Consider the following 14983-nt stretch of genomic DNA (forward strand, 5'->3'; position numbering starts at 1 on the left):
GATTGGTGAAGTTAGAGATGGTGGGTATAGAGTTTTGATGAAGATTTGTGGTTTTGTTTGATGAGAATGGTGAAGAAGAAGATGAACAAAAGTTGGGCAGCATAACACTACTTTTGGAAGTTGTGAATGAAGGAAAGAAGGCTAGGCAAGCATATATGTGGGCAAAAATTCGGCCAACTAATGGCCTTGGTTGTTCGAAATCGGGCGCCGACTGGATAGGGGTCGGGCGCCGATTTTTTTCGAGGCGAAAGCCTCCTCCTGCACTTCGAAATCGGGCGCCGACTGTGTGGGGGTCGGGCGCCGATTTTGGACTTTTTTTTTTAAGAGAAAAATAAAAAAATATACCAATTTGAACATAGTGGGTTGCCTCCCACTCAGCGCTGGTTTAACGTCCTAAGCTTGACGGTCCACTTCTCTTCCTTCAAGTGGAATGCAGCGGGATGGACTCTGTTGGACGCTCTGACTCTCCCCCATAGTATGGTTTGAGTCTCTGCCCATTCACTTTGAACGTTCTATCAGAGTCTGGATCCTTCACCTCAATGGCACCGTAGGGATAAACTTTTACCACTTTAAAAGGACCGGACCATCTTGATTTCAGCTTCCCAGGAAACAACCTCAACCTGGAATTAAAAAGTAAAACCAATTGCCCTTCCCAAAATTCCCTATTTTGAATCTTTTTATCATGTCATTTCTTTGTTTTTTCTTTAAAAATCTTGGCATTTTCATAAGCGTAATTCCGGAATTCATCCAACTCATGAAGTTGAAGAATTCTGGATTCACCTGCTTTAGTAAGGTCAAAATTCAGGAATTTGGTGGCCCATAATGCTTTGTGCTCAAGTTCCAAAGGTAAGTGACAAGATTTTCCATAAACAATTTGAAAAGGAGACATACCTATCGGAGTTTTGAACGCTGTTCTGTATGCCCACAAGGCATCATCAAGCTTTAGTGACCAATCCTTTCGGGACGAGTTCACTGTTTTTTCAAGTATTTGCTTGATTTGCCTATTTGACACTTCTACCTGGCCACTCGTTTGAGGGTGATAAGGTGTGGCAATCCGATGATGCACATTGTACTTTTTCAACAACGTCTCCATCTTTCGATTGAGGAAGTGGGTGCCTTCATCACTAATTAACGCTCTAGGTACCCCAAAGCGTGAAAAAATATTTTTCTTAAGAAAGGCAACCACTACTTGAGCATCATTGGTTTGCGTGGCCATTGCTTCTACCCACTTAGAAACGTAATCCACTGCCACCAAAATGTACATCTTTGAGCATGAGGATGGGAATGGTCCCATGAAATCAATTCCCCACACATCAAAGATTTTCACTTCTAACACAGGATTTTGTGGCATCTCATTTCTTTTTGAAATATTTCCTGTGCGTTGGCAGCGGTCACATTTCTTAACATAGGTGAAGGCATCTTTGAACAAAGTAGGCCAAAACAAGCCTGATTGTAGGACCTTTGCAGCAGTCCTATCCCCACTAAAGTGTCCCCCATAGCTGGAGTCATGGCAGTGCCACAACACCTTTTCCTGTTCATCTTCGGGGACACACCTTCTTAACAAACCATCAACCCCCCTTTTGTACAAAAATGGTTCATCCCACACATATGACTTGCAGTCATGTAGGAATTTCTTACGTTGTTGGGAGTTAAAGTCAAGAGGAATAATCTTACCCACCATGTAGTTTGCAAAGTCCGCGAACCACGGCACCATCGTAACAGCTAAGATGTGCTCATCAGCAAAGAGGTCCTGGATAGGCCTCTTCTCCTCCGTTTCCTCCACCTTCTCCAGACGAGAAAGGTGATCAGCCACCGTGTTCTCCGATCCTTTCTTGTCACGGATCTCTAAATCAAATTCCTGCAACAATAGTATCCACCTAAGAAGCCTTGGCTTAGATTCCTGCTTAGAAAACAAATACCTTAGTGCAGCATGGTCAGTGTAAACAATGACTTTAGACCCCAACAAGTAAGATCTAAATTTATCAAAAGCATAAACAACAGCCAGAAGTTCTTTTTCAGTGGTGGCATAGTTAAGTTGTGCTGGATTCAAGACATGGCTGGCATAATAGATAACATGCAACAACTTATCTTTTCTTTGACCAAGTACTGCCCCAACAGCTATGTCACTTGCATCACACATAATTTCAAAAGGTAGTGACCAATCAGGTGCAATGACAATAGGGGCAGTGATCAATTTTTGCTTCAAAGTATTAAAAGCATTCAAACACTCATCATCGAATTGGAAAGAAATGTCTTTGACAAGCAGGTTAGTGAGGGGTTTTGCTATTTTTGAAAAATCTTTAATGAACCTCCTATAAAAACCTGCATAGCCTAAAAAGCTTCTAATGCCTTTCTCATTAGTGGAAGGAGGGAGTTTTTCAATTACTTCAATTTTAGCTTGGTCAACCTCTATCCCCTTGTGGGGGATTCGGTGACCCAAAACAATTCCCTCTCTCACCATGAAATGGCATTTTTCCCAGTTTAGGACTAAATTAGCTTTTTGACATCTTTCCAATACAAGAGATAAATTATGCAAACAATTATCAAAAGAAGAGCCAAAGACAGAAAAATCATCCATAAAAACTTCGATATGTTTTTCAAGCATATCGGAGAATATGGACATGACACACCTTTGAAACGTGGCAGGGGCATTGCATAGCCCAAATGGCATCCTCCTGTAAGCAAATATCCCGTAAGGACATGTGAAAGCAGTTTTTTCCTGGTCTTCTGGTGCCACAGCAATCTGATTATACCCGGAGTAACCGTCCAAGAAGCAGTAGTACTCATGACCCGCCAACCTTTCAAGCATCTGATCAATAAAAGGTAGTGGGAAGTGGTCCTTCCTGGTTGCGGTGTTCAGCCTTCTGTAGTCTATGCATACTCTCCAACCAGTGATTGTGCGAGTTGGGATCAACTCATTCTTCTCATTCATCACCACGGTCGTCCCGCCCTTTTTAGGAACCACTTGGACAGGACTAACCCACGAACTGTCTGAGATGGGATAAATGATACCTGCTTCAAGTAGCTTGACAACCTCCTTTCTGATTACCTCTTTCATGGCTGGATTTAGTCTTCTTTGAGGTTGCACCACCGGCTTGAAATTATCCTCCATCAGAATTTTGTGCATGCAAAAAGTAGGGCTAATACCTGTCAAATCCTCAATAGACCAACCCAGAGCACCCTTGTACATTCTAAGCACCCTTAACAATTTTTCTTCTTCAAGTTTGCTCAAGTTAGAACTAATAATGGCTGGGTACTTCTCTTTCTCACCAAGGAACACATACTTCAAGTGAGAAGGTAATTGTTTGAGTTCAACTACCGGTGCTTCTTTTGATTTCTCCACAACTTCGTCTTGAGGATGAAGTTCCTCCCACCTAGTAGGGGTGCGACGGTTGTGGGATGGAGAGGCCTCCAACATAGCTAAGACTTCACATTCTTTAGGATCCTCACTTTCTTGTGCAATTTCCGGTGGCAAGCTTAAAACTCTTTCAAGTGGTAGGGCTGGTATCTATTTTTGGAGTTTTTCTTTCACAAAGGATTTGATCATGTCGACCCTATAGCATTTTTCCTTCTCTTCGGGGTGCTTCATAGCTTTAAGAACATTCAACTTCACCACCTCATCAAAGAATTTCAAAGTTAAAGTGCCATCTTCCATGTCAATTAAACACCTTCCGGTTTGCAAGAATGGTCTTCCTAGTATCAAAGGAATATCATCATCTTCTTCCATCTCAAGAACAACAAAATCTACCGGGAAGATGAATTTATCAACTTTCACAAGAACATCTTCAACTATGCCATAGGGAAATTTGTAAGACTTATCTGCAAACTGTAGAGTCATCCTTATGTCTCTTACTCTTCCAATGCCCAACTTCTTATAAATAGACAAAGGCATCAAGCTCACACTAGCTCCAAGATCAATCAACGCCTTCTTAAAAGTTTTATCTCCAATGGTACAAGGAATTGTAACACTACCAGGATCTTTTAGCTTCCTAGGGATTTTTCTTTGTAAAACAGCACTACATTGCTCGGTGAGCATCACATCTTCATCATCAATTGTTCTCTTCCTTGAAAGTATGTCCTTCATGAATTTTGCATATGAAGGCATTTGTTGGATAGCTTCAGCAAAAGGAATGTTGATTTGTAGCTTCTTGAACATCTCGATGAATTTTACAAAGCACTTTTCATCTTTTTCTCTCTTCAACCTTTGAGGATAAGGCAGCTTGATTTGTGGCTTTGGAGGCTCATCTTTCTTCTTTTCTGGCTCTTTGACAACATGAGTGTTAACGCATCACGCACCTCAACCTCCACTTCAATTAGTTCAGGAGATGAGTCACCTTCATCATGTTTAGCTTGAGATGATAGTGATTCATCCCTCTTCATGCTTCTTGTAGTGACCATGTTCACATTTTCATGATCCCTTGGATTGAAGACAGTGTTGCTTGGAAGGGTCCCTGGAGCTCTTTGGGTGAGTTGTTGAGCAATTTGCCCAACTTGAGTTTCAAGATTTTTGATTGAAGCCCTTGTATTCTTTTGAGCCTCTCTTGTTTCTTGAGCTAAGGAATTCATGTTGGTAGTCATTGCTTCAATTGCTAACTCCCAATCCGCCTTCTTTGGTGCTTGATTTGATGGACCTCCTTGATAACCCCCTTGTTGTTGATTTTGAGAACCACCTTGTTGATTTTTCCATGAGAAATTTGGATGGTTCCTCCAGCCTGGATTATATGTATTTTGATAGGGCCAAACCGCAAGTGCACGGCCTATCGAAGTAATAGTAGTAAGTAGAGTTATCGTTCCGCTATGGAGTTGTTCAACTTAATTAACTTTTAGTGAATGATTAGAGGAGAGAAAGTTAATGAAAGAGAGTTTGATTGCTGAAGGTAAAAACAATAATAATAAAGGGCCTTAGGATCATTGGTTCATCATAATGACTAATCCTTCACTAGACAAAACCTAAACATCTAATTTCATGATTTACACACTAATTTCTAAAGACCGGTTTCCCTTAGCCCCTCACCTTTCCGATGAAAGTCCGGTGAGAGTTTACTTCTAGCAACCAAGCCTATTTCACTAACATGATTACTAGAAGATGCATAGAGGATTGAAACTACTCTTTGTCTCAATAGTTGCAAAGACTATTTCACTGTTTTGCAACTATTGTCTAGATTCACTTGTTCCAACATCAAGACTCCGCTCTCGCTTTATGAATTGATGTTTGGGATGATGGATTAACGATTATCAAACCCTCCGCTTTTGCTTCCACAGTTTGATAATTGTTAATCCACGTTAAGACGGTGAATCTAGATTAGAAATTAGGGTTACTTAGACATGTTTTGTTTAGGATTGAGTCATTAGACTCCCCAATAATCCCAAGACGAAGAAGTCTACTCACTCATGTTCATCGTAGACATGGGGGAAGAAGAGAGTAAAGTAAATTGCAGAGAAAGTAAAAGGGAAAATAAAGACTTTTATTAAAATAGCAATTGAAATAAACAAAGTAAAGCATGATTGTTTATGGTGGAGAGCTACTCTATTTATAGCTTTACATCTGACTTAGAAACTAAGCAACTAAAAGGATAAAACGGTAAAGCTGCAACAGGGTAACTTGGGCTTGAAGAAAAGCAGCAAAACAGGTCCTGGAGACGGGCACGGCCGTGCCACATGTTGGCACGGGCCGTGCCAAGCTTCTGACTTTGGGGGGGCATATTTTTGTCCCGTATCTTCGTATTCTTGCGTTGTATTTGTTCCAGTCCTCTTTCTTTTGCTCCAAGGCACCTTCCACCATATATTTATTCCTAAAATAAAATAAAACATAATTTGAAGTAAAATATTCTAAACTAAAATAAAATGCAATAAAATAAAATCAAATCTAAAATAAAACTAAACTAAATAAGGCAATAAATAAGACTATCTATGACTCATCAAACTCCCCCACACTTGAATCTTTGCTTGTCCTCAAGCAAAAGGCAACAGACATAGCAGCAACAAAAGATTTGATTATGGCAATATTAAGAACAAATGTCTCAAAAGAAAGGCTTTGCTTCAAGTACACTAATTACAACTTCAAACACTTCTCATGAACCTATTCTACCCAACATCAAGTCTCAAGTGAGTGTGTGTGTGCCGTCCAACCCTTTTCTTGCTCCTGTATAAGACAGATATTATGAGGAATAGGTTCTATCCTTAATGCTAAAGTAACCGAGAAAAGTCCTTTCTTCATTTCATATAAGAGTGATGGGAATTTAAGTTAAGATTGAATTAATTTAACAATTAAGCACAAGGGGCTGCAGATGCTTAGGGGCTATCTATCCTCGTAGGAAGTCTTCTCGGATGTAATTGTCCTTTCCCCCTAGATTCAAAATCACCCTAAGCAGTGCTGCAAAATTATTTATTTGTTTCATCTCCGCGTAGGAAGTCTTTTTGGATGTAATTGTCCTTTCCCCCTAGCATTGATGAATTTGTTTCACTTTAAGTTCAAATTAAGGAATCACCACCACAATTAGGAAGTTAGGATGTAATTGTCCTTTCCCCCATATGTTGGTGCCATTCTCCCGCCCCATTTAACATTAACAAATTAATAAGAATATAACAATTAAGAACAATTTGATTAATTTTCCCACACAAACTTATACTACTTTTACTCTTAAGACTTTAAAGGGTCTACGTTAACACTAAAGATAGAACGTGTTCCTTAAAATACCTATTCATACATTTACTCAAGGATTGCAACCGGGTGCTTTTCTCATTGGAGAATTTCACAATAAAACATGACATGGGCATAGCAAGAACATAAGAAACACAAGAAACTACTTTTATGTACAAGAGGCAACCTTTAAGAAAGAGACAAAACAAAAATTTTCATGCCATTTTTTTACATTAAAAACAAGCTACTGGTCATGCCTCTTGCTATAAAAACAAAACAAAAAAATAAAGTTCAAGGGAGTTTGGGAACACTACGACTCTAGACACTTTATTAGCCCCCCCCCCCCCCCCACACTTAGGGGAAGCATTGTCCTCAATGATTCAAAGAAAAAGAAATTAAAAGAGAAGAAGAAGAAGAAAGAAGGAGTAGAAGAAGAAGAATGAGAGAGATAGGAAGAAGAAGAAGAGAGGAAGAGGAAAGCTCACATTTGTTTATTGAGGTCCGTAAGGAGGACCTTGAAGTTGGAGGTGTTGCATCATCCGACGGAGCATCTCATTATTTTCATCATTGACACGGTTGCCCCTTTGAACTTCATTGCGAAGGCCGGATATCTCAACACCTTGCCTTTGTTGCTCGGTGCTCATCCTCTCGATCTCATTATGAATCCATGTCCATCTTTGATTTTCATTAAGCTCGCCGGCTTCATGGCCATGGTGCCCCTCTTGGTGCAAGTTAGCACCTTCTCCCTCATCATGGTGCAAGTTAGCACCTTCTCCCTCTTCATCATCTTGCTCACCAAGAACCTGCACATCATTAACATACAACCAATTTTCTTCCACCTCGGTGGTAGTCCGAGATGGGTTAGGCAATAAAAACACGATTGGCACATTTAGCTTAAGTTGGGAATGGAGCGGTGGACGATGTTTGATGAAATTCATAGCAATAAGGGTTTCTATGTTAAGCCTATTGTTTCCCTCAATTGGTTTGATCCCCTCATCTTCACCTACTCCAAAACACCTAGCTATATTTGTAATGATGCCACCCACCACTATGTCTCCTCTACCGGCCGGTCTAGTACCGACAAAGTCTAGGTAATCAATCAAATAAAAACAAGTATTGACGGGGTGGTTGTGGAGCATTGCCCATAGCATGAACAATTCATCGGTTCTAGTGTTTCCTAGCTCGGTTCTACCCCAAATAGTGCAAGCCATTACCCTTTGGAGGTACCTAAGTACGGGGTTGTGGATGTTGCTAGCTTTGTTGGCTCTAGGAACATAGTTGGAAACGCCGGTGATACGTGTCCAAAAGGCAGCTGGGTCATAGTTGTCCGATTTTAGGCTAGGATCCCAATGATCATGAATATATCCTTCATTTGCAAAACCTAAGGCCTCACAAAAGTGCTGAAGTGACATGTCATAATCAATATTCATCAACCGAAAAACAACTCTATGGTTAGGGTTATCAAAATTCAACTTATCTTTAGTGAAAACAATTGAGCTTAAAAATTCATAAGTGAAGTTTTCATAACCCCGCATAGGTTTCAGCAAATCAGTCCAACCTAACTTTCCTATCATCCTAGAAACATCATCAAACAGCTCTAGCACATCTAAAGTATTGGGATCAGGATAACGAGAAGGATGCAAGTGTTTAGAGATTAGAATTTTATACCTGTCCCGTTGCTTGTTGTTTTTGAAGTTTATTCCATGATTCTTCACTTGTGTTTGCTTCTTTGGGGGAGGTCCTCCTTGAGAGCTTGCTGGTTCTTTACCACTTCTTCTTGAAGCCATTGACCCTTGTTGGAATTGGTTTTGAAGGTTTAGGGTTTGGGAGGATTTGTGGTGGAAAGGATTGGTTTAGGGTTGGGGTTGATGTTTAAGGAAGGTTTGTTGGTTTGGATGTGGAGATTGGTTAAGGTTTTGTGGTGTTTGGGTTAGGTTTTGAAAGATTAGGGTTTTGGTGAATTATGGGTTTGAATGGGTGAAGGATGTTTTTGATTGGTGGTTTTTGTTTTGGATGAAGTTTGTGGTTGATTGGTGAAAGAATTGAGTGATTTGGTTAAGAATTGAGGGAGATATGAGGGTTTGAAGGTTTGAAGGTTTGAAGGTTATGGAGGTTTAGAGAGAAGTTTGAAAGATGAATGAGGGTTGTTGTTTGTGAATGAGGAAGAAGAAAGAAAAAAATTGTGTATATAGGCAACAAGAACACGGGCACGGCCGTGCCACCCATGGCACGGGCCGTGCCATCTTTCTGACTTCAATCTTCAATTTTTCTTTTAAAAACTTGGCACGGCCGTGCCATACCTAGCACGGGCCGTGCCACCTTTCTGGTCCTGGGGCTTCAAAATTTTTCCATTTTTTCGAATCAACTTGGACAATTACCTACAAAACATCTTAAAACAAAGAAAAACAAAACAAAAGCAGTAAAATGCGTGGGTTGCCTCCCACGAAGCGCTCTTTTAATGTCATTAGCTTGACGGTTAGAAAGAGTCCTTAGAATGGATCAAAGATATCATATTGTGTAGATGACGCTATAAAACGTTCTTTCACAACATGATCGTTAAGCATGCAACAAGAGTAAAGAGCGGGACCCTTCATAACATTTTCCAACTCGTATCCTACCATTTGATCACTCACTTGAAAGACTATCCTACCAAGTTTAACATCAATGAGAGCTCCTGCAGTTGCGAGGAAAGGTCTACCTAGGATTATAGGGACGTCATCGTCCTCTTCAATGTCAACGACTACAAAATCAGTGGGGATGTATATCCCCTCTATCTTAATAGGTATGTCCTCGACAAATCCTACAAGTTTCATGGTAGAACGATCAGCTAACTTTAATTCCATTTCGGTAGGTTTCAACTCTCCTATCCCTATCCTTTTAAGAAGAGACAAAGGCAGCAAACTAACACTAGCTCCTAAGTCACATAAGGCTTTGTTTATGGTTTCATTCCCAATTTCACACGGTATGGCAAAGCTACCTGGATCTCTAAGCTTAGGGGGTGCTTCTTGGATGATTGCACTAGTTTCCTTAGCCAAGGCTATTGTCTCATTATGCTCTATAGCCCTTTTCTTTGAAAAAACTTCCTTTAAAAACTTGGCATATAGAGGCATCCTAGACAAAGCTTCAGCAAAGGGAAGTTTAATGCAAATTTTCCTAAGTATGTTAACAAATTTTTCAAACTTACCCTCTAGTTTAAGCTTTTCAAGATTTAAGGGGGAGGGAGTTTTGTTTTCTTCAAGTGGTTTTGCTTCTTCTATCACAACTTTATCACCTAAGGGCTTGACATTTTCTTTCCCAATGTTTTTAACCTTAGCAAAAGTTTCGCCTAACTTACTACCCCCAAAAGATATGACATTAACTTGGGCTTTGGGATTGGCTTCGGTTTGACCAGGAAAGACTCCCGGTGTTTGGGAAGAGGTAACCACTTGTTGGGCTATTTGAGCGATTTGAGTTTCAAGCATTTTAGAGTGAGTAGCAATAGAATCAACCTTGGTATTGAGCTTGGAAAGAGAATCATTCAGAAATCCAATTTGGTTTTTAAGTTCTTGAAGTTGTTTGTTCTGGTTGGCAATAGAATTTTCCAACAAAATTTCCAAATTGGATTTCTGAGTGAATCTTTGGTTGTTTGCATAACCGGGTGGTGCTACTTGTCCATAGGGATTTTGGTTTTTATAAAAATTTTGATTTTGTCTCATCCCTTGGTTGTATTGAGCATAATTCATTTGCTCAACACCGTTAATAGCACTACCTAGTTGGCAATCAACACCAGCATGACCAGTTATACCACATATTTCACAAGAAGGAGTAGAAGCAGAATTGATAGCACTAACATTGAGTTTTTCAAGTTTTTCAGTTAGTGTATCAATTTTAGAAGCAAGGTGGTCATAGTTAGAGACTTCGTGTATACCTGCCTCCTTTTTGGAGGATGAAGAACTAGTGATGGCTCTCTCGTCGGTCCATTTGTAATGATTTTGAGCCATGTCTTCAATCAAGGCATACGCCTCCGTGTAGTTCTTGTTCATAAGTGCTCCACCTGCAGCTGCATCAACAGACATCTTAGTGGTATAAGACAAGCCATTATAAAAAGTGTGGACTATAAGCCACTTCTCTAGGCCATGGTGGGGACAAAGTCTTAGCATTTCTTTGAAACGCTCCCACGCCTCATAGAGAGATTCCCCATCTTTTTGGTTGAACCGCGTGATTTGGTCTCTAAGTTTAGCAGTTTTAGATGGTGGAAAGAAACGGGCAAGGAATGCTTGCCTCATCTGATCCCATGAAGTAATGGAACCGACTTCGAGGGAATGGAACCAAGCGCTAGCTCTATCCCTTAAGGAAAAGGGAAAGAGATGAAGTCTTACGGCTTCTTGGTTCTCCTTCATGGTTCCACTAATTCGTAGGAAAACAGAGATGTGAAGATTGGGATCCTCAGTGGGGGATCCCGAGAATTGGTTTTGCTGCACCAAGTTAAGTAGGGCAGGCTTAATTTCAAAATTGTCATCCTCAACCGTTGGGTACACAATAACAGCTTGTGGCTCAGCCGTAGACGGCGTTGCATACTCTTTGAGAGTGCCATTAGCCATGGCGGTGTTATTTCGTGCGTCTCTCTTTCATCTATGCAAATACCTTTCGATCTCGTTGATTATTACAACTCGATTTCTGGTTTTTCGCATAAAAAATTGAGAACCCAAGAAGTTAGTGATAACAGAAAAATAAAAATAAAAATAAAAACAGAAAAAGAAAGAGAAGAAGAGAGAATTCTAATCACTAAGAAAAAGCTAATTAAATTAGTTAACTCCCCGGCAACGGCGCCAAAAACTTGATAGGGCCAAACTGCAAGTGCACGGCCTATCGAAGTAATAGTAGTAAGTAGAGTTATCGTTCCTCTAGGGAGTTGTTCAACTTAATTAACTTTTAGTGAATGATTAGAGGAGAGAAAGTTAATGAAAGAGAGTTTGATTGCTGAAGGTAAAAACAATAATAATAAAGGGCCTTAGGATCATTGGTTCATCATAATGACTAATCCTTCACTAGACAAAACCTAAACATCTAATTTCATGATTTACACACTAATTTCTAAAGACCGGTTTCCCTTAGCCCCTCACCTTTCCGATGAAAGTCCGATGAGAGTTTACTTCTAGCAACCAAGCCTATTTCACTGACATAATTACTAGAAGATGCATAGAGGATTGAAACTACTCTTTGTCTCAATAGTTGCAAAGACTATTTCACTGTTTTGCAACTATTGTCTAGATTCACTTGTTCCAACATCAAGACTCCGCTCTCGCTTTATGAATTGATGTTTGAGATGATGGATTAACGATTATCAAACCCTCCGCTTTCGCTTCCACAGTTTGATAATTGTTAATCCACGTTAAGACGGTGAATCTAGATTAGAAATTAGGGTTACATAGAAATTAGGGTTTAGACATGTTTTGTTTAGGATTGAGTCATTAGACTCCCCAATAATCCCAAGACGAAGAAGTCTACTCACTCATGTTCATCGTAGACATGGGGGAAGAAGAGAGTAAAGTAAATTGCAGAGAATGTAAAAGGGAAAATAAAGACTTTTATTAAAATAGCAATTGAAATAAACAAAGTAAAGCATGATTGTTTATGGTGGAGAGCTACTCTATTTATAGCTTTACATCTGAGTTAGAAACTAAGCAACTAAAAGGATAAAACGGAAAACCGCAACAGGGTAACTTGGGCTTGAAGAAAAGCAGCAAAACAGGTCCTGGAGAGACTTTGGGGGGGCATATTTTTGTCTCGTATCTTCGTATTCTTGCGTTGTATTTGTTCCAGTCCTCTTTCTTTTGCTCCAAGGCACCTTCCACCATATATTTATTCAAAAAATAAAATAAAACATAATTTGAAGTAAAATATTCTAAACTAAAATAAAATGCAATAAAATAAAATCAAATCTAAAATAAAACTAAACTAAATAAGGCAATAAATAAGACTATCTATGACTCATCATATTTGCAAAAGGGTTATTTCTAAGCTGGTTCCCTTGATTGCTGAGGTAGTTCACCATCTCCACTTGGGTTGCATCCATGGGCACATCACAATGCATAGTGAAATGAGGGCCAGTGCACCAATCACATTTGACAGTGTTCATTTGATTCACCGGGGCAACCTTGGTTGAGTTAAATTAAGGGCTGCCATTCTCTTTGTCACTTCAGCGGATACTGCATCTTGAATCTGCTTACTAGTGAGTATGGCTTGAGCATTTTTTATCTCAAGTTGATTCAGATCTATGAGTCCTCCTCTTGTACCACCAGTTCTATCATACAACTCCATTTGTTCGTTAAGTGCAACAGCTTCAATGACCTTGATTATTTGAGAGGCGGTTTTGAAATTTATGGAACCACCAGAAGCTGTATCAAGAACTTGTCTAGTAGCCAGACGTAGACCATTACAGAACATCTGCATCTGAACAGTAGTATCAAAGTTATGCTCGGGACATGCTGATAGTAGCTTCTTGTATCTTTTATAAGCTTCTCCCAAGGACTCTCCCTCTTTCTGTTGGAAACTGGAAATGTCTTGCCGCCTTCTCACAAACAGGGCTGTAGGAAAGAATTGCTCCAAGAACTTGTCTTCCATCTCATTCCAAGTTGTTATGCTACCAGCAGGTAAGGAATCAAACCATTCATAAGCGTCATCAGTCAAAGTAAACGGAAAAAGTCTCAACCGTTTGGCTTCTTCAGAGTGCCCTTGCACTTTTGCTGTCTCACAGAGTATCAAGAAACTCTTCAAGTGCTTGTTAGCATCTTCATTGTACTTTCCAGCATACTGATTCTCCTTCAGCTCCCGTAACAATCCAGGATTGATTTCGAACTTGTTCACCGTCACAGGCTGATTAGTAATGGTCAACCTGTTTCGGTTTCTGTCACGAGTCTCATAGTCACCGAGAAGTCTTTCTGCAGGTGGTGGCGGTGGCGGTTGCTGTCCCTCCATCTCTACACTTACTTCGACTACCTCTTCGTCCGTGTCAATCTCCACTTTACTCGCTTCTTCCTTTTCTCTGAGTTTCCTGAGTTTTGCTTCTTTCCGATTGGCTCGGCAAGTTTTTTCAATCTCTGGAACAAAGAGAAGTTCAGCTGAGGCCTGGCCTCGCATACAAGATTAGACAGATAGTAAGTAATAGGAGATTGAACAATAATTAAAATAAAAAGCAAGTAAAAATTTTGTTGCAGAGCAAAAAATTTCAATTAAGAAAATAAAATTCAATAGTGATTTGGCAATCCCCGGCAACGGCGCCAAAAACTTGATGGCGATTTTCGCAAGTGTACGAAATCGTTCAAGTAGTAAATTTAAATCGGTAAGACCGAGTGTCGAACTCGAGGATCGCGTTATACTATTGAATCGTATTTGAGACTTAATTGAACAAAAAGTTACGAAGTTGGTTTTATCGCAATGATGAAAATTAAACAAAGTAAAGTGGTTCAAATTAATAAGAGAAAAGTGTTGGGGATGAGTTTTGCTGGATGACTATTTCATGTTAACAACCTAATTATCACTATTGAATCGACTCATCTAATTGCTACCGAATCCTCTATAAAATTCGTGCCCTAATTCCTTAGTGACAGAAACGTTAATTCTAAAATAAACACCTAATTCCTTAGTGAGTTTTAAGATTAAAATTAAGCATGAACGAGCAAGGATTCTCAAACGGTTCCAAGGGTTTGCATCTATTCCTAGATTACAAAGGCAAGGATTTCTTATCTCAAAGCGTTTATAAATTCCACTTCCGTTTCACAAAATAAACCGTAAATCAATTTAAAGGTGATCAATCAATAAAAGCATTAAGAACAGAGATAAGAGAAGCAATTCAATGAATTTCATCAATAATAAAAACTAGGTCATATGACAATCATGTTCATCTAGGTTACTCATCCCCAACAATGGAGGGTTTAGTTACACATAGCAATTAAACAAGAGAAAGGGATAAAAGAAAGATTACAAGAACAATTCATGAATGATTCTTGCTCAAAATCTCCTCCAGTGTTGCTGTAGATCTCTCCTTATGTGTTTCTATGCCTTTTGATCTCCAAAAACGTCAACTTAATGAGAAACACCTCTTTTCTATTTATAAGAAGCTTAAAATCGGCCCCCGAGTGCCTAAAATCGGCCCCCGAAGGCCGAAAAATCGCATCCTGGAACAGCGAAATCGGCGCCCGAACCAGAGGGGTCGGGGCCCGATTTTTCCCGTAGCTGCATGCCTTTCTGCTGCTTGAAAATCGGCGCCCGAACTCAATAAATCGGGGCCCGATTTTCACTTTTGCTGGCAACCTGAATTCTTCCTTTTCTAGTGCTTTCAGCTTCAAAATCTTGATGAATAAC

At 39.8% G+C, this 14983-nt stretch overlaps 1 non-coding gene and 1 pseudogene across 1 annotated transcript; one reads left to right on the forward strand and one right to left on the reverse strand.

Moving 5' to 3' along the window:
* Positions 1–350: 350 nt before the first annotated feature.
* LOC146901141 (uncharacterized) lies at positions 351–14022 on the reverse strand (annotated as a pseudogene).
* On the forward strand, positions 10751–10857 carry LOC146901142 (small nucleolar RNA R71). The gene has a single exon (XR_015024308.1). It is a non-coding gene; the product is annotated as a small nucleolar RNA R71 (small nucleolar RNA).
* Positions 14023–14983: the final 961 nt, after the last annotated feature.

Source organism: Medicago sativa, chromosome 8 (genome assembly GCF_051527215.1).
Source record: "Medicago sativa cultivar Bolivia chromosome 8, Bolivia_mono, whole genome shotgun sequence".
In the NCBI taxonomy this organism is placed as follows: domain Eukaryota; kingdom Viridiplantae; phylum Streptophyta; class Magnoliopsida; order Fabales; family Fabaceae; genus Medicago; species Medicago sativa.